Source organism: Mytilus edulis, chromosome 4, assembly GCF_963676685.1.
Source record: "Mytilus edulis chromosome 4, xbMytEdul2.2, whole genome shotgun sequence".
NCBI lineage: Eukaryota > Metazoa > Mollusca > Bivalvia > Mytilida > Mytilidae > Mytilus > Mytilus edulis.
The window spans coordinates 44500565-44528354 of NC_092347.1; the positions used below are offsets into that span (position 1 = coordinate 44500565).

General features: G+C 31.5%; 1 protein-coding gene and 2 long non-coding RNA genes across 7 annotated transcripts in view; 1 reads left to right on the forward strand and 2 right to left on the reverse strand.

The window, feature by feature from the left end:
- Positions 1-27790, reverse strand: part of LOC139519750 (small conductance calcium-activated potassium channel protein 2-like) — a 174721-nt gene that overhangs the window by 116760 nt on the left and 30171 nt on the right. The gene's annotated exons all lie outside the window — the stretch shown is intronic.
- Positions 1616-10872, reverse strand: LOC139519749 (uncharacterized). The gene is made up of 3 exons (XR_011663666.1): positions 10761-10872; positions 2811-3019; positions 1616-1973 (listed from the first exon to the last, which is right to left on the reverse strand). It is a non-coding gene; the product is annotated as an uncharacterized lncRNA (long non-coding RNA).
- On the forward strand, positions 11089-26735 carry LOC139519748 (uncharacterized). The gene is made up of 4 exons (XR_011663665.1): positions 11089-11219; positions 18479-18576; positions 20553-20636; positions 26381-26735. It is a non-coding gene; the product is annotated as an uncharacterized lncRNA (long non-coding RNA).

Consider the following 27790-nt stretch of genomic DNA (forward strand, 5'->3'; position numbering starts at 1 on the left):
AAAAAAATCTTTTAAAATTTAATTCTTACAAAAATAAATGAAAAAAACATGAAAAATTTACAAAATTATTTTTTTCCAAAATGCTGAAAAAAGTTTAAATTCCATTTTTTTTTCAAAATTAAACAAAAAGAAGAAAAAAATGGTTAATTATCACCACCAGATATAGGTACCCTTGGATATAGGTATAAATGCCACATGAGAATATTCACGTCTGCCAAAAGATTGGAATGTGTTCACATTTCATTTCAATGGTAAAAACTCTTCACTGAACAGATGAGTTGGAGACGGTCAGTTGGAGGTGATTTGTTTAACATAACCTGGACAGTAGCTGCAATTAGTTCCTGAAAGTTTCTAATCATTAAGTAGTGGTAAGTGTTATTTTAGTTTGTTGTTATTATATCTTTAATAAACATGTTTTGTTGCACTATGATTTTTGTCTTTGTCTCAATAGCAGCTAACTTTTTGTAAATATTGTACATGTACATGCATTTAGTCGTCAAATCATCAACCCAACAATGTAAGATCTGTAAATTTGCTTTCACATATTTTTTGTTCTTCCCATGCCGGGATTCTAACCCGGCCATGCTACTGAGATATTGTGACACCAAATCTGTACAATTTTTAAACACCAGAGAAGAGCAGATGATTTAAACACTTTTGTGTAATCCAGCATTATATAAGATGTTTTTGTGTCTAATGTTATTATTGCAGTTTGAGCATTCAAAAACATGTTCATTATGTCCACTGGTTGTGTTTGGTTGCTGTCTGCCATATTAAATGGATTTCCTTTTTTTGTTATTTGCTTAAATTTGTCTATTAGCTTTCTCTTTCGAAATTAAATAAAAACAGTTCACAAATTGAGTGTGCTGGGATTATTTTAATTAACCTTCATCAGAAACATACTAACAAAAATTTGAAAGCAAAGGATGTAGATACCATTATCTTGGGACTTAATAAGCCCATGTATAACGATCTTTAAATTCAGGCTTTTGCTCATTGTTGAAGACTTCAGGTGACCTGTACTTGTTTACATCAGTGCCCTACTATGCAGGGCTAGTAGTTGTCTCAATTGCAATCATTCAATGTATCCTTGCTTTTGTATCATTTAAAGACTTCAATTCTTTAATCATTTCAGTTAACACATTTTAATTTCAAAACATTCAACAGATATTTCCAAATAACAAATTTTGTAAACAACAGATATAATTGGTAACTGGTAATTATTTTACAGTCAATATGTTTTTATATTTATCAAGAGGCATCATAATCATGTTCATTAAATTCTTTCCTTGTCAGACTGTTACTGATCTCAAAACCAGTGAAAATTGCAAGTAGCTTTTAGTTTCTAGTAGTACTATTTTGATAAGATGTGTAATTTTTCATCATTTCTTTTGATGTTCTGTCATATGCAGTCAGACTTTTTCACATGTTGAACTTTACTCACAATTATATTTCATCTGTAAATGCTAAATTATGCAACTTCTAATGCAGGGAGACATGAGGGTTACTAATTTTTTAAATGTATAACTAGCTTTTCTTTTTATCTAATACAGTATATTTTTTAATATCAAAATAAAAATAACTAAAACTGAGTATTTAATAACAATATTTATTTGCAATTTTTTTCGTTTTCCGTTATCTAACTTTAATTTGCCTCAACTAAATGTTATGAAATTTGTAGAACATATTGTTGTTAATTGACCATGTTGATTTGCCATAGTTTATCACATTCACACATATTCATTGCAAAAACATCTTCTTTTTCATAAGTGTCTACAGGAGCTTGTGTTTCTGTATCTTTTCTTTAAAGAATCATCATGATAGCTTCTGTTCCCTCCACATCTTCGAGACATAAATGAGATCTTCAGGAAAATATCTACTCTTGTACATACTGAAATGTCTTGCCTGCTTTATGGTCATGATTGAACTTTCTGTTGCATGTTTCCATCTGAAGAGTATACCACAATTAGTTCCTAAAACATATACACATGACTAAATTTTTCTTCCAACATGATTTTTATTTATTTACTAATCAAGGTGAGAGTAGACAATGAAAAGTAGATAAACATATATAGAGATACATGTATCAACAAAATGTATTGTGGCAATTTCTCAAATATCAGTGGTGGATCCAAGGGGAGGGTTCCGGTGGTTGGAACCCCCCTTTTTTTGAGACGATCAATGCACTTGAATGGAGACATATAGTTTGAACCCCCCCTTTAGAAATGTCTGGATTCACCCCTGAATATAATACAGGTTACCCAATCATCACAGTTATGGTTGACCATTATGGATAAACCATTTCACAGATGATATCGAATGTTTCTTACTTCGTATCTACAATCCCTTTTCCTTTTCATGAATGTGACCTACCAAAATAGACTATATACCAAGTTTGTAATAACATGTGCAACACGAAGGGTGCCACATGTGGAGCAGGATCTGCTTACCCTTCTGGAGACCCTGAGATCACCCCCAGTTTTTGGTGGGGTTTGTGTGGCTCAATTTTTAGTTTTTAATGTTGTTTCTAGTGTACTATTAATTGTCTGTTTGTCTTTTTCATTTTTAGCCATGGCGTTGTCAGTTTATTTTCGATTTATGAGTTTGAATGTTGCTACATGTATGGTATATTTCACCCCTCTTCATTTTTAACAGGAGGTTAATAAGCTGTAATTAGCAATGGATGTTAGTAGCCATTTAATTCTTTTAAATTAAAACTAGTCTGAAGTACTGAACCATGTATGATTGAAATATTTGTAGATGCTATAATGACACACTTCTTCAAACATCAGTAACAGTTAAAATCATACCTTTGCTGACTTCAGCATTTGGTTATGTCTTCAGTTTCTTTTCTCATTTGTCATAGTATCAATATTATATATGAAGCATACCACCATCTTGATGCATTCTGTATTACAAATAGTTACTCAACAGTTTTATCGTAGCAATCTGTTGGTGTTTTTTTTTTATCAGGAACTACATGTTCTATATTCTGGAAATCTTACAATGCATGGAAAAGCTGAAATTATAAATTAGGTAAATAAATTTTAATTAATATGAAACGACACAATCAGCTTTTTTAATGATAAATGTGTACTAAGTTTCAAATTGATTGGACTTTAACTTCATCAAAAACTACCTTGACTAAAAACGTTAACCTGAAACTGAGGGAACACTTTTAATTTCTATGTTCAGTGAACCATAAAAATTGGGTCAAAAGTCTTTAATTTAGTTTTAAAATAGAAAGATTATATCATAAGGAACATTTGTACTAAGTTTCAAGTTGATTGGACTTCAGCTTTATCAAAAACTATCTTGACCAAAAACATTAACCTGAAGTGGGAAGAATGGATGGACAGACAAACAAACAGACGAAAGGACGCACAGACTAGAAAACATAATGCTTCTCTACTATTGTAGGTAGAGCATAAAAATTCATAAAAGAACTAGCAAAAAAAGGCACCAACAAAAAAAACAAATCTAAAGTAATTGTCCATTAACCAGGAAATCCTTGTTTTCCCCCTTTTGTTGCTCCTAATTCATAAACAGATTGAGTCATAACTCCAATATTCCAACCCTAACTATCCTTTGGAGTTTTGTGGTGTGGAAACTTCAGGCAATTGTATAAACATTAAACTGTTCTACAAATTATTGTCTGGACAATAGAAAATTGATTATTTGGGCCCCTTTTATACCCCTTTTTCCTACACCAAAGGGACCATAAATTAACCCCCAAATCAATCCAAACCTTCCTTTTTGTGGTTTCAAACTTCAAAGATTTATATTTACTAATGCTAAAACTATTGGCATTTTTTTTAATTAAACTTAAGTTATTGGCAAATTTCCAATGGATTTTATTAATACTGAAGTTATATATGTTGGTAAATTTTAAAATCACATCTTTAAGGTGGTACCCAACACTTGAACTAAAATTAATTTGGCTCGTTTAATTTTCTTAAAATTTTTACAAAGTATTTACTTTGACCCTTTGACAAAAATATAAAAATTTAATTTTTTTTTGAACCAACCGTTTTATCAGAAAAATTACACTGGTTATATAGCAGTTTGACAAACACTCATTTTGATCATTGAAAAGCTTAATATCCCTTTCACAACACAATGTAATTAAAACGTTTAGCTGACTTAACAGAGTTATCTCCCTGTAGTGTTAGGTACCACCTTAAAAGTTGTGTGAAATAATTCAAATATAACTTTTGGATTACCTCCCTTACACAGCTTTCAAATTGTCTCGACTATCCTTTAACCAGAAAAATAATTGTTTTTCATCTTTTTTGCCCCTTATTCATAAATGGTTTTATCTATACCCTCAGCCAATCCTAACCATCCCATAGTAGTATAGAGCATTGGGGTATAATTTCAGAAAGATCATACAATTTTACACAAGGCATTAACTTAAAACTACAAAAATGCTGGTGTTTGGCCCATCATTCTTGACTATTTGCCCCATAACCCTAAAAATAAATTCCAACCTTCTTCTTATAATATTTAACATTGTAGTACAATTTCAGAGGAATTGAAATACTTATACACAACTTATTGTCCTGAAACTAGATAAATGCTTGTTTTGGTCCCCTTATCCTAAACCTTAGGGACCATAACCCCCAAAATCAATCCCAAGCTTCCTTTTGTTGTTGGGATTCTATTCATTTCTATTAACATGATTAACTTATACTAAAGTTATTATCTGGAAACCATCCGTCTTCGAACGATGCTCAGCTGACCTCAAAGACGATGTGATACCAATATAATTATATGATTGCAAAAATTTTATGGTTGTATAAAAAGGTATTCTAGACTTTAAACTAGAGGCTCTAAAGAACCTCTGTCGCTCACCTTGGTCTACATGTATGTGAATATTAAACAAAGGAAGCAGATGGATTCATGACAAAATTGTGTTTTGGTGATGGTGATGTGTTTGTACATCTTACTTTACTGAACATTCTTGCTGCTTAAAATTATCTATATATATAATGAACTTGACCCAGTAGTTTTAGTGGAAAAAAACTGTTAGTAAAAATTTACAAATTTTATGAAAATTGTTAAAAATTGACTATAAAGGACAATAACTCCATAGGGGATTAATTGACCTTGTTGACCATTTCGGTCATGTTGACTTATTTGTAAATCTTTCTTTGCTGAACATTATTGCTGTTTACAGTTTATCTCTATCTATAATAATATTAAAGATAAAAACCAAAAACAGCAAAATTTCCTTAAAATTACTAATTGAGTCAGCGGCAGCAACCCAACAATGGGTTGTCTGATTCATCTGAAAATTTCAGGTCAGAAAGATCTTCACCTGTTAAACAATTATACCAATTATACCCTTGTCAGATATATGCTCTAAATGCTTTGGTTTTTGAGTTATAAGCCAAAAACTGCATTTTACCCCTATGTTCTATTTTTAGCCATGGCGGCCATCTTGGCTGGTAATGGACGGGTCATCTGACATATTTTTTAAACAAGATACCACAATGATGATTGTGGCCAAGTTTGGTTTAATTTGGCCCTGTTGTTTCAGAGTTCTAGAAGATTTTTGTAAAGGTAACAACGCTGGATGCAAAGTGATGGGAAAAGCTCACTAGGCCCTTTGGGCTAGGTGAGCTAAACATTACTTTTTTCTAGTTTATAACTGAGTGAAGGCAATATCATATATACCCAATAAATCATCAAATTCGAAACATATTTCTATGTTGATTAAAATGAAGCTTTTTATTATTTGATGCAAATTTTATGTTCGGAGAGCATTCTACAGCTATTTTTCAGTATTCATTTAGGAATTCCTTGATCATCAAAAAAACGGTGTTTAAAATATAATACAGGGGACTCATATTCGTTTTAACTTTATTTCGTGCTGCTACTTTTGATTTTACACAGTTAAGATGGCTCAGACTAATATTCAAAGTCTCTATCAGAATGCCGTATTATTTTAATCTTTACAAAGAGTACCTCAAATTTGTCGAAAAAAATAGGGGTTCCAGACCATTTAAGCTCAAAATTTTACTTTTAAATAGGTACAAGCATGTTAAAGGGACCATTTTCAATGAAATGATAGGGAAAATAGAGGTGCTGACATATTTTTATTGGATGTCAAATACAAACTGTCTGTAACACCTCAGGTTTCACCTGGTCCAAATCTGTAATGTACAAAGCTGAAATATAGCTTCAAATATTAAGCAAATACAAGGGTCACCAATAAGGAAAAATAAAAATTTTGCCTTAAAACCCAAATTTTGGCGGGAAAATGGTGAAATTGGGTGAAATGTCAAGTTGAGCCTTTAGCAGACCTGTACAGAAATTGCTAACAAAACCACATAGAAGCACATTTCAGAGATGCAAGTAAGAATTGTATAGCTTAAAATTTAAAAAAAAAACATAAATATTTAAAAGTTTTTAGGAAAGTTAATTGTTCAATAACATGTAAATTATTCTTACTGATTTTTGTGATAATTGTCTTTTGATGGATCAATAATAAAAAAACAAACTTTTTGTTTTGATTTATAAGCTACATTGTAGTAGTCAGCTTGGAATTAATAAAAACAATGATGTCTGATGTACGAACTGTAAATCACGAAAACAGGAATTTAATACAAGGATTTACAAGTTCGTTTAAAATTACATTTTGTATATATATTCTGAGACTTGTATTAAAAAACAAATTATTTTGTTAAAAAATAGCAATGAAGATAAATTAATACATTGTACTCCAGTGTTCTACTATCATGACAGTGACTAAGCAAATAGGGGAAATAATAAATTGGTTGTGGCAATACAAAAATTCAGCAAATTTTTCAAAAAACTTTTGTAATGTTCAAATAATTAACATTATTCAACTGGAGTACAAAAAAAAAAAATCAGAGCAAATTGATCCAGGGCGAACAAGTACAAGTGTGAGTGATAAATTTGTCCTGGTAAAATATGTCAGGGCGGACAAATATTACTATATAGTATAAAAAGTCCATGGTTACAGAATTTACTAGTATATATATTTAGTCCGATATTAGTTATATATGTCCCCAGACAAATTTTCCTAGGTAATCATGTCCTATAAAATCTTATAAAAGATTCAATTACTTGCATTTGCAAATTTAAATCTATGTTTTAGTAATGTTTAAGAGTCACATAGTTAAATTTTTGATAAAATTTATGTCCCCAGACTATTAATTTTCCCACAAAGTCATCTCCATGTCATTAGAAGTCCTAGGTTTAAATGTCTATGCCTTTAATTTTTAAAAGTGAATATGAATGTAATATGTTTTAACATTGTTATAGACAAAACGAAAGAGTTGTGTATCAATCTGTTACAGCTAATTTCCTAAAGCATGTAGAGCAAGACTTAAGTTAGCTGGCTTGCTTTGTATTTAAATTGTACACTCATTAGGATAATATCCAATTAAATTCAAATATTAAATATACAGGTTAAACTATGCCTATATATATTATATAAGAAGACCATCATGTCAATCTTATTAACAAAGCTTGTATAAGGTCGTAGTTTTTTTATTTTTAGTTTTACGAACCCTCCTACCCTAATTTTTGCAAAATAGGAAAAAAATAAAATTAAAAATGTTGATTTTTATTTTTTTTTCTCCTCCGACCCAGTGTTTTTCATGCAAAAAAAAAAAAATTTTAGTTCATAACTGCATGAAAGATACTAAATTTATGCTCTTGGTGATTTAGTAAGTTTTTGCACATTGATTTTCAATTCAAACCTTGTCAAGAAAAAAAAAAAATAGTTGTTACACTAGTAGAAAATCTCCTGGTGAAATAAAAATTTTTTTTTTGATATTGACGGTTGGTATTAAAAAAAAATCAGCAGCAGCAGCAGTTTTTTTTCTTTTTTTTCGTTCTCCTACCCATTGGTTTTGTCAAAAAATTTCGTAAAACTAAAAATATAATAACTATGGCCTAAACAATTATACAAACAAAGAAGGCAAGCCAACCAAAGTTTTGCATTACATGCATTAGGAAATTAGCTGTAAATAAAATTTGTCTCCAGACTAATTTTACTAGGAAATCATGTCCATGTCATATTTTCCTAGAAAATCATGTCCATGTCATTAGTATTGAATTCCTAGGTAAAAATGTCCTAGTCCAAATAATTATGACAGCTTGAAAGGCTATTATATTTTTTTCTTTGAAGCCTTACCTTGACGAACTAAGTAAGGCGTCAAAGAAAAAAAAATATAAAAGCCTTTCAACTTACAAGACGTCATAATTTGACGAAGTAAGGCGTCAAAGAAAAAAAATATAATAGCCTATCAAGACGTCATAATTATTTGGACTAAAAATGTCCATGTCTTTTATTATAAAAAATGTTATAAGCAAAGGAAACTGAATATTTATGTTTTTAATAATTAGGTTATTAAGGAAATATTCTTCATTTTTATTGGAAAAACATTTCTTCTATTTTCCAATCTTATCTATAAAAAAAATCTTCTATTTTAAATTTATTTTATGATACAAAAAGAATATTAAAAAAACAAGTCTTGTGACATATATTATTTTCCTAGAAAAACAAGTTACAAACATAAATTACTAGCTATGGACTGTTTTCCTAGAAACATTTGTCCTGGGACTTTAATTCCTAGTAAAATCATGGACATGGACTTAATTAACTAGGAAAAAAAGTCTGGAGAACAAATTTTACAACCGGACCAAATTTACTGTTACACTAGTCCAACTAAAAAAATAAAAATAGCCTTGCCAGACGTCATAATTATTTGGACTACTGTTACACTAGGACCACAGGCACTAGACGTTCCCCCTTTTATTAATTTCTTGATTAGCTACTGTCACAGTGTATTTGTGTACATAAATATATACAGAAGAATTCTAGAGTTTTGTATCACTTTGACAGTCAAATCCTGACACAGCAGCCCAACTGAGACCAGATACCATTTTTATTCATGAGTTATGATCAGTATCAGATATAAATGAGGGGGAGGACAGGGATAAGGGAGACAGGGAGAAAGGAGGTAGGAGAAAGGAGAGGAGGGTTGGGGAAAAGGAGAAGTACGTTGGAGAAAAAAAAAATATGAAAAAATAAAATATAGATCTCTCTTTTTTCCGGTAAATTAAAAAAAAAAATAAGGAGAAGAGGGGTAGGAGAAAGGAAAAGAGGGATAGGAGAAATGGAATGCCTTACCACTTTCAACTACCACCGCTCCGAGTCTTGAATGCTTCAAGGCTCGGCTAACAAAATAGACCTAAACACTTGTTTTTAATGAGTACCTGTATATGAGACAATATCTGAAAAAGTTGATTTTTTGGCTATAAGAAAAAACAAAAAAAAATGTCTTTAAACCCGGTATTTTAATAGCACAAATCGAAGAACAATTATTTAATAAGGAAACAATGGCAATTTTAAAAATGGTACAACAAAAATCCAGTTCTTTCCTGTTACCAAAGGGAATCAATCTTAAAAAGTTTCTAATGGGAATAAGGAATAAGTTTAAGACGTTATTTGTGGTTTACTAGTATATCCTGCAATAGTTTATCAAATGCCAATTATTGATTTTAACATTTGCAATACAAAAGGTTTAGAAATATATTTAAATATAGTTCGGTATGTCGGTAACATGAAAGAATCTTGAGTAACAGGACAACGGTAACAGGACAGAGTTGGTAACAGAAAGGATTTTTCTGCTTTATTTTAAAGTTTAAGAAAAATACATAATTTTAGATTGGTCACAATTGGAAGATAACAGCAAACAATGTCATTTATACTTTGAAACTGTATTTGCAAGATGAAAAATCTGCCTAGGTAATGAAAAATTTTAAAATTAATTCCTTTCTGTTACTATCTACTATACTTAAATTGCACAATGTTCTCTGCTGTTATCAAAAGCAAAAAACCTATATATTCTCAGAAAGTGGAAGAAAAGGCTATAATTATATAACAGGATAGAACACCAATAAGTATTTTTCTATAAATTCTTACTTTGGATGGGCTTGATTTTCAAACCTGGCTGCCTTTCCAACTATTTCTTTGTACTAATGCATTCAGGAAATGATGCTCTTCACAATACATAATGGGAAATTAACTCTAAGTCTTATAAACGTTTCCACAGGTAAAAAAAAACGTGTGGTAACAGGAGGGAAATCACCTCTAGGGACAATTTTTTTTTGTCTTAAATTTGCAAAATTTTATTACATGCTAGATCTATAGTTATAATATAAAAACACAAATTAAGGGCAAGTTTATTATATAATTTATCATATATGTGAGAATTGGACGCCTGTTTAATATTAATTTGGATATTATTTGAATGATTTAGTTTTCAAAAAAACACAGGGGACAACATGATTTTAGGGGGGGTTGAAAATTTAAATTACAATATTTTATTGGAAGAAATATAAGAATGAGTTTTTAATTGGCAAGAGTTGGTGCATTATATAATTTAGTTCATACTGAAACTTGAAATTTTCAAAAAAGATGGTTGAATAAAAAAAATAATTGCTGGTGAAGTGGGGGACATGGAAAATCGACTTTTTCAGATATTGTCTCATATAGGATTTTAACTTTCACAAAATGTAAATATATTAAATTTTCTTTGGACTTTCATGCGCAACACACAGTGGCAGAATAATCAGACAGTTGATTGCGGCCGCTTAACTGGAAGAAGAAGAAGAAGAAGGAGAAAAGGGGTGGGAGAAGGAAAAAGGGTACCCCCCTGTCCTGCCCCTCATAAATGCATTTTCAGATCCTTTTTTCGCTTGTTCTATTAAAATCTTACCACGTAAATTCCTTAACTCTCTTTTTTATTTAATTGAGTGTTGATTTTGTTTGCCTCAAAACAAACTGTTTTCCTGTGAATAATTTTCAATCTCCTGGCTTCTAGTATGAAAAATTTGCAAATGATCTTTGACAGACGACGCGAGCACGAATCGCAATCTGTCAACAAAGTTCTAAATGCACATAAAAATAGTCCGCTGTCGAGTTTTAATTTGATTTAGAATGACAAGACATTTCATCGTTCTTTTTAGAACAAACCATGATATCAATACACGTTTGTATTTTATTGATCTTTCTAGGGATGTTGCGACTTTAATAATAAATATTCGTGTAGTAATATGCCCTAACTTTTCTGGACGAAAGGAGACCGTAAAGACAGAGCAAACGAAACTTGAGGATGAAGATGAAGATGTGTTGATAAGATCTGATACGTAAAATGCATAAAACTTAAATTTTCTCGGTAAAAAGTCACTTACTATTATTTCTCTTTCAAAACTGCCATTAAGGAAACACGCATTAAAATACCCGTTTGGAAAAAAGGGGGGAGGGGTCTCAACGGAAGATTCCGGGAACGTTCGGCCTGATATATTTAGCCGTCATGTTAAGAATGTAAATTATTTGAATTAATATGGGGAAGTTTGTTGAAATGTTCGACGATTATGGCCAGATAATTGTTTTCCATTGATTTGTGACTATAACAAACTTTTGAGCTGCAAAAAAAAATCAGTTTCTTGGGAGCTACCATTTGATTTTAATCGGGGGGGGGGGGGCTAGGATAAAATTTGAAAAATAGGCAGGACAGGAGTTTTGAGTAAAAAAAATGCAGGATGACACACTTGCAAAAAAAAATAAGACAATAAAAAAAAAAGGCAGGACCGAACACAGTGAAAAATAAAAAGGCAGGACAGAGATTACAGCTAAAAAAAATGCAGGACAAAATTAACATCCTAGCCCCCCCCCCCCCCATAAAAATCAAATGGTAGCTAAATGGAGCTACCATTTGATTTTTATGGGGGGGCTAGGATGAAAAATTTTGTCCTGCCTTTTTTTTTTTAGTTGTAATCTCTGTCCTGTCTTTTTATTTTTCAGTCTATTCAGTCCTGCCTTTTTGATTTCTTAGCTTATCCTGACTTTTCCTGCCTTTTTTTTTTAACTCAAAATCCTGTCCTGCCTTTTTTTTTCAAATTTCATCCTACCCTCCTAAAAATCAAATGGTAGCTCCCTAAAGCAAATTTTAAAAATCCATATTGCAAAGACACACAAAAAGAAGAAAAACCTAAAAAAAGTATGGATGTCAAATGATTGCTTACTCCTTAGAAAAGAAGTGCGTTCCCTTGGAAATAAATTAGGTAAAGCCCCTAATTATGATTGACTTATTGCAACTGTAAAAGAGATTACAATAAATCGAAAAATAAATTAAAAAAGGATTTTTTTCATTCCCTAATAAAACAAATAAATGAGATAAACCCAAAGAACACCAAAAAATTTTGGGGAAGCATTAATAATTACAAAAAAAAGAATAATAATTGTGAGCCTGCTATTTCTGCCAAAGAATGGGAGATTCACTATAGAAATTTGCTTGCTTCAAGTAATAATGATACAACTGATACAAATCAAAATATAGAGAACAAAAATCACAACTTTTCTAATACATCCCTTAATGTCCCTATTACACGTAAAGAAATCAAAGACTGTATTAAGAAGTTAAAAAAGGGAAAATCTGGAGGTCCTGATTTGATAATTAATGAATTTCTAAAGGTGTGGTCAAACACTCTAGTTTTACTTTTGACAAAACTTTTTAATAAGATACTTAACTCAGAAAAATTCCCCAAAATTTGGAACATTTCTCTATTGACATCAATTTATAAATCTGGTGACCCATCTGATTGTGGGAACTATAGAGGTATAAGCATAACAAGCTGTCTTGGTAAAGTCTTTACATCCATTTTACAAAAACGACTTAGTGATTTTCATGAAACACATAATTTATTATTTTCAAATCAAGGTGGTTTTAGAAAAAAATTACAGAACTGTAGATCATGTCTTTATTTTAAAAACAATAATAAACAAATATTTGTTTAAATGTAAAAAGAAACTATATGTGTGTTTTGTAGATTTTAAAAAGGCTTTTGACAGTGTCTGGAGATCAGCTCTGTTCTTAAAATTACAAAATAAAGAAATACAAGACAAATTTTATAATATACTGCATGACATGTACTCTAATACCTTTATATTCATGTAAATATCAAAATATGTTTACCAAGCCTTTTCTTGATAATCAGGGTGTCAAACAAGATGACAGTTTAAGTCCAACTTTATTTACTGTAAATTCAGAAATTATTGCGAGGTTTTGATTATTGCGAAAAATGCGACAGACTTGTAAACGCAATAATTTAAACTCGCATTTTGAAATCATTGATATGAATTAAACAGGATTTTTCTCAAAATCATTATAATTAAAATCGCATTTAAGTCTAAAATGACAAAATCGCAATAATAAATGCACGCAATAATTTCTGAATTTACAGTAATATATTTGTTGATGACATAGAAAAATACTTAGATACAAACTTAACTAGTGCAGTTAATTTAAATGGTCAAAAAGTGAACCATTTATTGTATGCTGATGATTTATTATTGATATCGGAATCTGCAGATGGTCTCCAGAACTCTCTTGATTCTTTACAAAAACATAGTACTGAATGGAAACTGGACTTGAACCTTAAGAAAACAAAAATTATAATTTTCTCTAAAACTTAAAGTAAATTAAAAAAACGTTTACTTTTATTACAGTTCTAATGCAATTGAAATTGTTGATTGTTATAAATACTTAGGAGTTGATTTTCATAGCTCTGGAAAATTTATACAGGCAGTGTCAAGCCTCTCAGATAAAGCTAAAAAAGCATATTTTGCATTGAAGTCAAAACTACCATACAGTGAAAATTTGTCTGTTAAGACTTGGCTCCAGCTTTTTAATTCAATGATAACTCCTATTTTAACTTATGGATCAGAAGTATGGTTATCAGAATTCAAACCAAATTTTGAAGCATTAGACAAAAGTAAATTAGACAAAACACAAAACTCCATATTTAAAAACATACTTGTGGTTCATGGAAAGTCTTCCAATCTAGCAGTGCGGTGTGAATTGGGCACTTTACCCATTCGCATTAAATGTTATCAACTTATGTATAAATATTATAAGCGTCTCAGTAATATTGGTGAACCGCATGAAATTTTCAAGGCTGCTTTTGAAGTGGACAAAACTCTCACATATAGAGAAAATTCATGGTCTTATAAACTATCTGAATTAATGAAATATATTGCAATACCCTTTAAAAAGCATTGTAATAGTAATTTCAAACAGAAACTAGAAGATTTCTACAAAAATAAAATTATATTTGAACTTTCTAAAATAAAAGATGGACACTGTGGTAAACTTTTATTTTTTAGTAAAATTTAAACAACAAGAATATTTAAATTTTAATATTCCTAACCTTTAACCCTTTCCTCAATAATGACGCCTTTTGACGCCACCCCCCTTACTCAATAATGACGCCTGTGTAGTACCTCAGTTGAAACACTTTGACTGCAAAGTGTCTGCAGTTGACTTAATAAAATTGGTATCCATTATGAAAAGGAATATCATAGGAATTCATATATACAAATGTATATATCCGACTTAAATTTATTTGATGAAATAGTTGTTTTTCGCAATGCCTTAATACTTTAAAGCATATATTCAGCATTTTATCAAAAAAATCCTATGCGAATCAAGTATGCAAAAAAAAAAATTCAATGGAGGAAAGGGTTAATTGAAAAAAACTCACTAAATTAAGAATAATGCACACTCATTAGCAATAGAAACTGGGAGGTATGCAAGACCAAAAATACCATCTAATGAGAGATTTTGTAAATTTTGCACAGGAAAAATTGAAAATGAGATTCATTTCTTGATTGAATGTCTGCAATATAACAAAATTAGATCTAAATATAAAATTAATGATATAAATTTAAATAATTTGGATGAAAATTTTACCAAAATGTTAAATCCTATGTCTGAAAAGGAATTAAAATCTATTTGTATGTATATTGAAGAAGCTCTTGATTTGAGAGACCACCATACCGTTTCATCAGATAATAATCCTTGACAGTAGTTTGTCCATATACATATATATATACATGTATATCATGTATATAAATATCTTATATTGTGTGTTTTAAGTAAATATATGAAAATCTAGAATAATACTGAAATATAAGTCTATGGTATCAATATCAGTTTATAATGTATTTGTATACATAGAATTGGCTTGACTTGTTACATGAATCTTTATTTCATTTGTGTGTTGTTTTAATATTATAATTATCTGTATTTGGATCACACCTCTATTGAGCATGTTGAGCTCTTTCCAATAAAATATTGAATTGAATTGAATAAACAGGAATCTCGGGAGGGGGCACTTCCTATACATATAAGGTGTCAGCTGGGAACAGTATATTTAATACATGTACACATGTTCCCAATGCATAGTCGGATCCTTGCACCCCCCCTTTCGTGGGAAAAAATTGGTTTATCAGAGGCGGATTTATCATTAAGAATGGGGCCCAAGGGGCCTTCCCCCCCTCCCCTTTTTTGGAAAAATTTGGTTGCTTATATAGGAAATCACTGAAGCGTGACTATAGCGGCCCCCTCTTAGGTCAGTCAGTGAGCCCCCACTTATGAAAATTTTTGGATCTGCCACTGTTTATATAAATTATAGGAAATCATTGAAGCATGACTGTAGCTTAAATTTCACATTATTATACAGTTTTCCATCTTCTTTATTTTGGCTAGCATACCAATTGCTAATATATTTAGTGTGAATTAATTTGCTAGATATGTTCAAAAATTTATATTGTCCAAAATGTTTTACTTCTTGTTTAATTTCAAAAACTTTTTCTACTAGCAAATGAGAACTGGCAGAAGAAGTTATGTTAGATTTGTGAAGCTCTTGGCTGCATTTATAAGCATCTTTCAATAGACTGAATTCAGTTGTAAGATTTTCAAATCTATACTTGTATTTTACAATTGACTTTACAATATCATAATCATGATAATGTAAGGGGAAAAGACTGAAGTGGGGACCCCCTCTTAGGCAGTCTATGGGCCCCCTCTTATGAAAATTTCTAGATCCGCCATTGTTTTCTAGTTTAAAAATATGTGAATATATAGGTGTTGAAAATATTAAGAAATATATTAAGTCAACAAATTAAAAAGAAAATGTGGTACACTATGATTGCCAATGAGACAACTCACTATTATGTTTCTAGATAGGCAGAATCAGGGGGCCCGGTCTGACAACACCTTTTGTTAGAAAAATTTAGTTGATTGTATAGGGAATGACTCGAGTAGGGACCCCCTCTTAGGCAGTAAAAGGGCCCCCTCTTATGAAAATTTCTAGATCCACCATTGATTTCTAGTTTAAAAATATGTGAATAGGTGTTGAAATATTCAGAATATTAAGTCAACAAATTAAAAGGAAAATATGGTATACTGTATGATTGCCAATGAGACAAATCTAGTCTCTAGACAATAGACCAAATTACATTAGAAATTAACAACTTTAGGTCACTGTATGGCCTTCAACAATGACAAAACCAGAAACTACTATAAGTTACAATAAGGAGGCTCGAGGGTACATGTATAAAAATTTAAGAGAAAAATAAACATTTATTTTTTCATTACAAAGGAGTAGATTCAGTATGACCCCTTTTTGGCCCCAAAATATAGCAGTTTTACAAAATTGTGAAAATGTAATCCTTAAGCTATTTATTGGAAAGTAGCATGCTTCTGCTAAATAAATATATGATGTTTTTGACAATACAATGCATATATCAAGTACTAGTATCATTAAGTTATGCTAAATTACTGAAATCTTCAAAATTTTAGATTTTTTGGTAAATTTTAGACGGTTTCTGTCTTAAATGAAAGTGTAAATTTTCCCCTTACATGTACATTATGATATTGTTATTATTCGTGTTCATTTATAATTTTGAAATGTTAATTATACCCCATGCAACGAGTTGCGGAGGGTATAATGTTTTTGACCAGTTCGTCCGTCCGTCAGTCCTGTTTCTTGTCATCACAACTCCTTTCAAACCATGCATCAGAATTTCATGAAACCTTTTCAGATAATAAGGACATACTATGTAGTTGTGCATATTGACGGGAAATTGCATTTCAATTTTTTTTCTTGGAGTTACGCCCCTTTGAACTTATTTACTTTAATGTACTACTGCAACAGTTTGTCATCGCAACTCCTCTCAAACCACACAACAGAATTTCACGAAACCTTTTCAGATAATAATTAGGACATACTATGTAGTTGTGCATATCGACGGGAAATTGCGATTCAATTTATTTTCTAGGAGTTACGCCCCTTTGAACTTATTTACTTTAATGTACTACTGCAACAGTTTGTCATCTCATCTACTCTCAAACCACACAACAAAATTTCATGAAACCTTTTCAGATAATAAGGACATACTATGTAGTTGTGCATATCAACGGGAAATTGCGATTCAATTTTTTTCCTAGGAGTTACGCCCCTTTGAACTTATTTACTTCAATGTTCTACTGCAACAGTTTGTTATGGCAACTCCTCTCAAACCACACAACAGAATTTCACGAAACCTTTTCAGATAATAAGGACATACTATGAAGTTCTGCATATCGACGAGAAATTGTGATTCAATTTTTTTTCTAGGAGTTACGCCCCTTTGAACTTATTTGCTTCAACGTACTTCTGTAACAGTTTGTCATCTCAACTTCTCTGAAACCACACAACAGAATTTCATGAAATTTTGTAGATAATAAGGACATACTATTTAGATGTGCATATTGGCAGGAAATTAATTTTTCTTATACAATTTTTTTTTCTTACACTAATTTAATTTCTCCAATGACAATGTGGGGACGTGGGGTATGTGAGCGTGCTCACTAAGGTTCATTAATTGTATTTAATGATAATACATAATATATATATATACATGTAAAGGTTGAGGATGGACACAGATGCGGTCACTTTCATTTTTTGACAAAAACCATCAGAAAAGTGACATTTTTTGGCAAATTCAATAGATTTTTCATACGAAAGCTTGAATCTGAGCGTTTTTAATGACTAAGTCAGTCAAAATCTTTCACATTAACTAATTGAATCAATTGAAATAGACAGTTAAGAGTTTAAAAAGTGTCCAAAATCTTTCGTTAGATGAATTTGAAATTTGAGGCCAAAATAGGAACCTTACCTTCTCCTTTTATTTGTTACCTTAAGTAGTTGTTACTTTATCATATGGTACAAAAATAATTTTAAAAAATCAATTTTTGATGGCCTCAGATGAATTGTAAAATGTAGATATCATTAAAATTGCTCAAAATTATCTCCCTTTGGTATAAAAATGCCATTTTTGGAACTCATCGGTGACCTTTATTTTTTATTATTATTTCAATTAAGCTGTTCTTAAACTAAACTATTGTAAAATTTGAGCTATTTCTGTAATTAAGTTCTCTTATTTCGGTATTACCTCTATTTCTGCTATTAGTTCAACAGAAAAAAGGTACCTTTACAAAAATGTATGCTTCTTTCGAAGGCAGGTTGTGAACGGTGACCCCATTTTTTTTTATTAAGTATAAGATTTAAGTACGTTTATCATTTTTACAGAAACAATTTTTCCTTGTAGATGTTGCAGATACATTCATACAGTCAAATGATGTTGAAGAAACAAAGGGAAAAGGAACTTGGACTGTACCATTTTGTTTGCAGCTTCTAAGTTCTAAGGTGAAGTATACTTATTTAAATGTTTTGTAAAAATAAAAAGATGTGGTATGATTGTAAATGAAACAACTCTCCATGAGAGACCAGTGAGACAAAAATTAACAACCATAGGTAACTGTACATCCTTCAACAATGAGCTATACAACGTCAAGGACTTGAAATTACCAATGAACAACTTAGGGCCTGATTTATTAACAAAACATTGAACGATAAACTGTTATGATATGCAGCAACAAACTACTGAATTACAAGCTCCTGAATTGAGACAGACACATGGAGTTTGTAAAACATTAAAAATGGTTGCTGGCACGAAACCCTCCTTCTAACCTATGACAGTGGTGCAACATTTCAACTAGCAAACTATAAAAATCATTTGAAAAGGGCTTAATTCTAAGATATGCAATACAAAGTCAAAGCACAATAAAAAAATCCTAAAACAAAAACACATGAAATACACATCTGAGATTTAAAGCAGTTACAGAAAGCATGTTCTAATAATCAATATTTTATCCTTGTCCTTACACAATGGGCTGAATTTCTCTTAAGGGCATACCGTACAGTTTTGATCCTGTATTTACAAGTTCGTGAAAATTTGCATATAGGGTATTTTTTACCTGATTAAATCAAATATGTAATAAAAAATATACCTTCATATGTGTTACTTTTTGAGAAAAATGAGGTCGAAATTTTGTATATTTGCTCAAAATTCAGATATGTGGCTGTATTTTCTTTTTTCGAAAAAAAGACATAATTTTTTTGTTATAAAAGATAAACACAAATTGTTTTTTGTTAAAGTCATATGAAACGAGTGAGTGGTGAAAAATAATGTTTGTCCAATTCTTGAACCAATGGATGTATACATTCATAAACTTTAATAGTCCTATGTGCACGATTTTATCATTATTTTCGCAAATATATCATATAATCGCCAATTTTTTTCTCTCTCTGTTTGTTATGATTGAAAAAATATGGCTGCTCATTAAATGCTGTGATTTGAAGCCGAGTTTAACCGATTGTCACCTTATAGTTAACAAATCACAAAAAGCATGGATATTGAGCACGTGTTTAACATGTATAATCAGATATTTGTTTATTTCAATGACAGATCCATGCGTATTGTGGTCACCGGATTTTTACGAGGAGGGTTACGCTCGGGTCACTATGCATACGGGAAATATGTCGGCAAATTGCTTGCTGGCAGCAAGCAATTAAAAATAGGTACTCTTCTTCTAAATGTGGAGAAATTAAAGAATTTTCCTCAGAAAAAAGTATATGTACATAAGTTGTTTAATGAAAACTAACCATTTAGTTATAAAAAACATATGCATATTTTTTTTTAATTTCAGGTTTCTTATGACTTTAAATAATCAGTAATTTCTGTATTTTATAAGTATCCTAAAAAATTATGCCTTTTTTATTCCGAAATAACTCGTATTTATCAAATGTTCATGAATTGAGGACAAATTTGTCATTTTTGGCTTTATGTTTATCAAAATTAAAAAAAATCCTTTATTTACAGTTTTATAAAATTTGGGTCACATAATCTCCCTGCAAATTGAAAGTCAAACAAATTGCTGTTTTGAAAAATGGGGTTCCATGAACTCGTTTTCAAATAAATTCAGTTTGAATGATAAAAGTCAGTCGAAAAATGCATTTTTCCCTGGTATGTTAAAGTTTGATGTCGCGAAAAAAACATTTTGCATTAGCAACGTCATTACCTCCTCTGTAACTGTATCGTATGCCCTTAAAAGCTAACCTAGACCTATAAATGAATGATTATAGCCATCACTTGATGTCATCTAAACAAATAACATATAGATGGAGAGAAATTTTAGTTTAAGTCGCAAAAATGATCAACAAGAAAAGATCATCAAATAAGTATCATGAATGGTTGAAATTGTCAGTCAACTCCTAATTATTTGATAAATTAGCCACAGAATTTTTTGTAAGGTCTAGTTTTAATTAGGATTTTATTGTAGATAAAGGAGGTAAATTTCCTCTGTTGACAAAAAATGGTTGAGGAGTCGGAAAGTTTGACTGAAGATTAAGGATATCAAATGAAGGTAAACATAAATTTAAAGTAATGTTTATGTTTGTATTAATACATGTACCTCGAGTATGCATCAAAGATGTATTGGGTAAGATGGTAATAACTGTATGTGAAACAATAAAATTTGTTTAAAGTGGGCAGTACATGTATATTAAAACATACCATCAACATTAGCACAACTAAAAATGCAATCATAAAAGCATCTGCAAAGTTTCATAGAAATCTGTGAAAGTATGACACAGTATCTATAGTATCAGTTATTTGATGTCCATGTCATTCAAGGTGGATATTGTGTCATTGGCAATAGACAAATTTCATATTTAAATGTACCCACTTTAATCGGAACAAATTTGAGGGAAGTAAACTGTTTAATGCATATGCCATTATGTTTTCTATACATGACTAAATCATCAGAAAACAGTAAACCTTCCCCCAAAATTGCACCATTTATATTTTTAAATTTACTTCTTTCGGGTGTTTGTAGTGACAGAGTACCAGGATGTCTTACCACAGAGAAGGTATTAAAACCTGTTGAAAAAACATAGAATCCGAGTCAAAAGTTGATAATGTGAAAATAGACTATTATACCACATCATCTTATTGTCGAGCCTGCAACTTTTGTTGCAGAAAGCTCAACATATATATAGTGTTCTGGGGGCCAGCAGCGGAGTTAGCTGAATTCTTAAAAGCTTTATATTTTAGAAGGATGAAGACCTGGATGCTTCATACTTTGAATATATACCAAGATGCCTCAGGTTACCAAGTTTCTCTCAGTCACATGTCTAATGTCCTTGACCTAATTTTCATGGTTGAGTGTCTACTTGAAAAAAAAGTTAAGATTTTTATACGACTGCAAAAATTCAAAATTTTGGTCGTATATTGGTATGAGGTTGGCGTCGTTGTCATCCGAAGACATTTGGTTTTCACACTATAACTAGTATAAGTAAATAGAAACCTATGAAATTTAAACACAAGGTTAAAGACTAGAAAAGGAAGTTTCAAATTGATTTTGGGAGTTTTGGTCCCAACAGATTAGGAGTTAGGGGCCAAAAAGGGCCCAAATAAGTATTTTTCTTGGTTTTCACACAATGACTTTAGTATAAGTTAACAGAAATCTATGAAATTTAAGCAAAAGGTTTATTACCACAAAAGGAAGGTTGGGATTGATTTTGGGAGTTTTAGTTCCAACAGCTAAGGAATTAGGGGTCAAGAAAAGGTCCCAAATAAGCATTTTTTTGGTTTTTGCACAATAACTTTAATAGTATAAGTGAATAGAAATCTATGAAATTTTAACACAAAGCTTATGACCACAAAAGGAAGGTTGTTATTGATTTTGGGAGTTTTGGTCCCAAACAGTTAAGGAATGAGGGTCCAAAGGGTCCAAAATTAAACTTTGTTTGATTTCATCAAAAAATGAATTATTTGGGTTCTTGAATATATGTTAAATCTAACCGTGTATTTAGATTTTTAATTTTTGGTCCTGTTTTCAAATTGGTCTACATTAAGGTACAAAGGGTCCAAAATTGAACTTTGTTTGATTTTAACAAAAGTTGAATTCTTGGACTTCTTTGATGCTGAATCTAAACATGTACTTAGATTTTTGATTATGGACTGTTGGTCCAAATCGGGGTTCAAATTAAACTTTGTTTGATTTCAACAAAAATGGGGTTCTTTAATATGCTGAATCTAACCGTGTATTTAGATTTTTGTCGAGCCTGCAACTTTTGTTGCAGAAAGCTCGACATAGGGATAGTGATCCGGCGGCGGCGGCGTTAGCTCACTTCTTAAAAGCTATATATATTTTAGAAGGTGGAAGACCTGGATGCTTCATATTTTGTATATAGATGCCTCATGTTACGAAGTTTCCGTCAGTCACATGTCCAATGTCCTTGACCTCATTTTCATGGTTCAGTGACCACTTGGAAAAAAAGTTCAGAATTTTTGTAACGTTGAATTCTCTCTTATTATAAGTAATAGGATAACTATATTTGGTATGTGCGTACCTTGCAAGGTCCTCATGCCCGTCAGACAGTTTTCACTTGACCTCGACCTCATTTCATGGATCAGTGAACAAGGTTAAGTTTTGGTGGTCAAGTCCATATCTCAGATACTATAAGCAATAGGGCTAGTATATTTGGTGTATGGAAGGACTGGAAGGTGTACATGTCCAACTGGCAGGTGTCATCTGACCTTGACCTCATTTTCATGGTTCAGTGGTTATAGTTAAGTTTTTGTGTTTTGGTCTGTTTTTCTCATACTTTATGCAATAGGTCTACTATATTTGTTGTATGGAATGATTGTAAGGTGTACATGTCTAGCAGGTAGATGTCATCTGACCTTGACCTCATTTTCATGGTTCAGTGGTCAAAGTTTTTAAGTTTTGATCTTTTTATCTAATATTATATGCCAAAGGTCAACTATATTTGGTGTATGGAAATATATTATGATCTATATGTCAGTCCCGCAGGTTTTATTTGACCATGACCTCAATTGCATGGTTCATTGGACAGTGTTAAGTTTTTGTGTTTTGGTCTGTTTCTTAAACTAAGTAATAGGTCAACTATATTTGTTGTATGGAAGCATTGTTAGCTGTACATGTCTGCCTGGCATGGTTCATCTGACCTTGACCTCATTTTCATGGTTCATTGGTCTTTGTTTAACTATCTTGTTTAATGTTAAGTTTATGTGACAGTTGTAATAACGCTTCATACTTAGGACTATCAACATAATATCAATGATTAGTAAAGAAGGCGAGACATTTCAGTGTGTGCACTCTTGTTAATATTTGGGCCCGGTTATCAAATTGATCCACATTGACATGCTTGAGGTCTAAAGGGTCTAAAATTGCACATTATTTGATTTCATCAAAAATTGAATTCTTGGATATTTGACCATAATAGGTAAATGTCCAATTTAAAATTTATAAGTTTTTTTCTCGCCTTGACGGAGTAAAAAAATGAGACATAGGTATGGTGTTCCCCGCGGCGGCAGCATCAACAATGTATTAGTTTGTGATTAGGTCAATTTATGGTGAACCACTAGTGGTAGGGCAATGATATTTGGTATGCAGTTGTATAAGCATTGGCATATCTCATTTTCATGGAATTTTTTTGACTCCGCCTCCTTAGTCATGGTCTATAGACTTTAATAATTTTGCTAAGTTAATATGTATTAGTTTGTTATAAGGTAAGTTCAAGGGGAACCATTAGTGGTAGGCCAATGTTAATTGGTGTTCAGTTTTATAAACATTAGCACATCTCATTTCCATGGAGAATATTTGGCCCTGCCCCCTCAGTCATGGTCTATTGACTTTGAAACTTTTGCTTAGTTTACATGTATTAGTTTGTGATAATATCAGTTTAAGATGAACTGCTAATGTTAAGTCAATGATATTTGGTATGCAAATTTATTGTCATTTGAAAGTGTTGTTTTCATGGAGATTATATAGCCCCACCCCTGATCATGGTTCATTGACTTTGAAACTTTTACATAGTTTAAAAGTTAATGTTTGTGTTTAGGTTCGTTTAAAGGGAACTACTTATTATGAGTCAATGGTTATTGGTATGCAGTTGTATTATATTTATTATTGGCACATCTCATTCCATGGAGATTGTTTAGCCATGTACCTTCAGTCATTGTTCATAGACTTTGAATATTTGCATAACTTACATGTTAAAATATTGCTATTTAATTTCAACATTGCATTATCAAAATTACAAAAAGGCCATACATATCTCTGTGATAACAGTTTATTAAGTGTAAGTTCTTAGACCACATTCATTCTGTGTCAGAAACCTATCTTGTGTCAACTATTTAATCACAATCCAAATTCAGAGCTGTATCAAGCTTAAATGTTCTGTCCATACTTGCCCCAACTGTTCAGGGTTCGACCTCTGTGGTCCTATAAAGCTGTGCCCTGCGGAGCATCTGGTTTGTAAAGTGAAATTCTCTCTTATTATAAGTAATAGGATAACTATATTTGGTATGTGAGTACCTTGCAAGGTCCTCATGGCTGTCTTACAGTTTTCACTTGACCTCGACCTCCTTTCATGGATCAGTGAACAAGGTTAAGTTTTGGTGGTCGAGTCCATATCTCAGATACTAAAAGCAATATGTCTAGTATATTTGGTGTATGGAGGACTGTAAGGTGTACATGTCTAACTGGCAGGTGTCATCTGACCTTGACCTCATTTCCATGGTTCAGTGATTATAGTTGAGTTTTTGTGTTTTTTTTTCTGTTTTTCATATACTATTTGCAATAGGTCTAATATATTTGGTGTATGGAAATAATAACAGAATGATTGTTAGGTGTACATTTCTAGCTGGTATGTGTCATCTGCCCTTGACCTCATTTTCATGGTCAGTGGTCAAAGTTAAGTTTTTTAGTTTTTGTCTTTTTATCTAATACTATATGCAATAAGTCTACTGCTATAATAACTATATTAGGTGTATGGAAATATATTAGTTGTATGGAAGAATTATTAGCTGTATAGATGTGTGCCTTGTATGGTTCATCTCACCTTCTTGGCCTTATTTTCATGGTTTAGTGGTCAATTTTTAGTTTTTTTGGTTAATGTTAAGGTTATGTTTCAATTGTAATAAAGCTTTATTTTAAGGACTACAAAAGAAGGCGAGACATTTCAGCGTGTGCACTCTTGGTTTTATATTAAACCCTAGAAAGAAGCTACAGATTAATGTGAACTGCAAAAATACTAAAATCCTTTATTAATTAGATCATGTAGATACAGGAAATGAAAATATTTTGAAATTTTTTATCATAAAAATGGTTATGCTTATATATTCAAGTTTCACTAAATTCCAAGAAGGGTTTCCACAAATAACAATGACTGATTTTTAAAATTATCATCATGTAAAAATGAAGAGATGTGCTAAGATTGCCCATGAAAACTATCTTTATGAACAATGACAGTTGAGTGGTTTGCTTTCAGCCTTTAGCAAAAATAATTACCATATATATTGTAATAAGCTATTAATAAAAGCCCCCAATTGTAAAATGTTAAACAATTAAAAAGTAAAAAACAGCGTCCTGATTTCGAAGAATAAAATTGAGTCATATTATGGTATGATGTTGTCGTTAGCGATGTATGTCGACACATATGGTTTCCGGATAAACATATAGTTTAAGCGAATGGATATCCATGAAATTTTACACAAGGTTTAATACCAAAAAGGATTCAGGTTGGGTTGATTTTTGGGGTGATGGTACCAACAGTTTAGAAATTAGGGGCAAAAAAGAAGCATTTTTGTAGTTTCCAGACATTTACTTGTGTGCCAGTGTACTAATCTCTCTGAAATTGTTCTTTGAGGTTCCATATCACAAAGGGTAAACTGGAATTGTTTAAATGGGTAATTGCCTCAAACGTTCAGGAAATAGGGGGTCAAAAATAAGCATTTTTCCTAATTTCCAGACAATATTTTGTGTTTAAGTGTATGGATTTCTTTAAAATTGTACTGCAAAGTACCTACCACAAAGGAAAAGGCTGGGATTAAGTTTTGGGGTAATTACTGAAAGGGGGTTGAAAAAAATTGGGGGAGGGGGATTTTTTTTCCTCATAATTTTGATCAAAATCCAAATACAGACAGTCTATCAAGCTTGAATATTGTGTCCAAACATGCACCAACTGGTTAGTCAAATAACAAGGCTGCGCTGCACATCATTTTCTTAATCATATTAATCTGACATGTTAAAGTTTGTACATAATGAAGTTACTAACCTGTTGATTTTGTGTATTTCAGATTATTATTGAAAAAAGAGCACTTTGAAGTACTAGGAGAATTTGAAAACATCTTGGTGAAATAGTCTGACTGATTATGACAGAACATCAAAAGAAATGACGAAAAATTACACATCTTATCAAAATAGTACTACTAGAAACTAAAAGCTACTTGCAATTTTCACTGGTTTTGAGATCAGTAACAGTCTGACAAGGAAAGAATTTAATGAACATGATTATAATGCCTCTTGATAAATATAAAAACATATTGACTGTAAAATAATTACCAGTTACCAATTATATCTGTTGTTTACAAAATTTGTTATTTGGAAATATCTGTTGAATGTTTTGAAATTAAAAGGTGTTAACTTAAATGATTTAAGAATTGGAGTCTTTAAATGATACAAAAGCAAGGATACATGGAATGATTGCATTTGAGACAACTACTAGCCCTGCATAATAGGGCACTGATGTAAACAAGTACAGGTCACATGAAGTCTTCAACAATAAGCAAAAGCCTTAATTTAAAGATCGTTATACATGGGCTTATTAAGTCCCAAGATAATGGTATCTACATCGTTTGCTGTCAAATTTTTGTTTGTATGTTTCTGATGAAGGTTAATTAAAATAATCCCAGCACACCTAATTTGTGAACTGTTTTCTTTTAATTTCAAAAGAGAAAGCTAATAGACAAATTTAAGCAAAAAACAAAAAAAAAGGAAATCCATTTAATATGGCAGACAGCAACCAAACACAACCAGTGGACATAATGAACATGTTTTTGAGTGCTCAAACTGCACTATAACATTAGACACAAAAACATCTTATATAATGCTGAATTACACAAAAGTGTTTAAATCATCTGCTCTTCTCTGGTGTTTAAAAATCGTACAGATTTGGTGTCACAATATCTCAGGAACATGGGTTAGAATTCCGGCATGGGAAGAACAAAAAAATTGCGAAAGCAAATTTACAGATCTTACATTTTTGGGTTTATGTTTTGACGACTTGCATGTACATGTACAATATATACAAAAAGTTAGCTGCTATTGAGACAAAGGCAAAAATCATAGTGCAACAAATAAAATTGAGAAAGGAAATGGTGAATATGTCAAAGCGACAACCACCTGACCATAGAGCAAACAACAGCCGAAGGCAACCAATGGGTCTTCAATGTAGCGAGAATTCCCGCACCCGTAGGTGTCCTTCAGCTGGCCCCTAAAATATGCATAATAGTACAGTGATAATGGACATCATACTAAACTCCGAATTATACACAAGAAACTAAAATTTAAAATCATACAAGACTAACAAAGGCCAGAGGCTCCTGACTTGGGACAGGCGCAAAATTGCGGCGGGGTTAAACATGTTTATGAGATCTCAACCCTCCCCCTATACCTCTAGCCAATGTAGAAAAGTAAAAGAATAACAA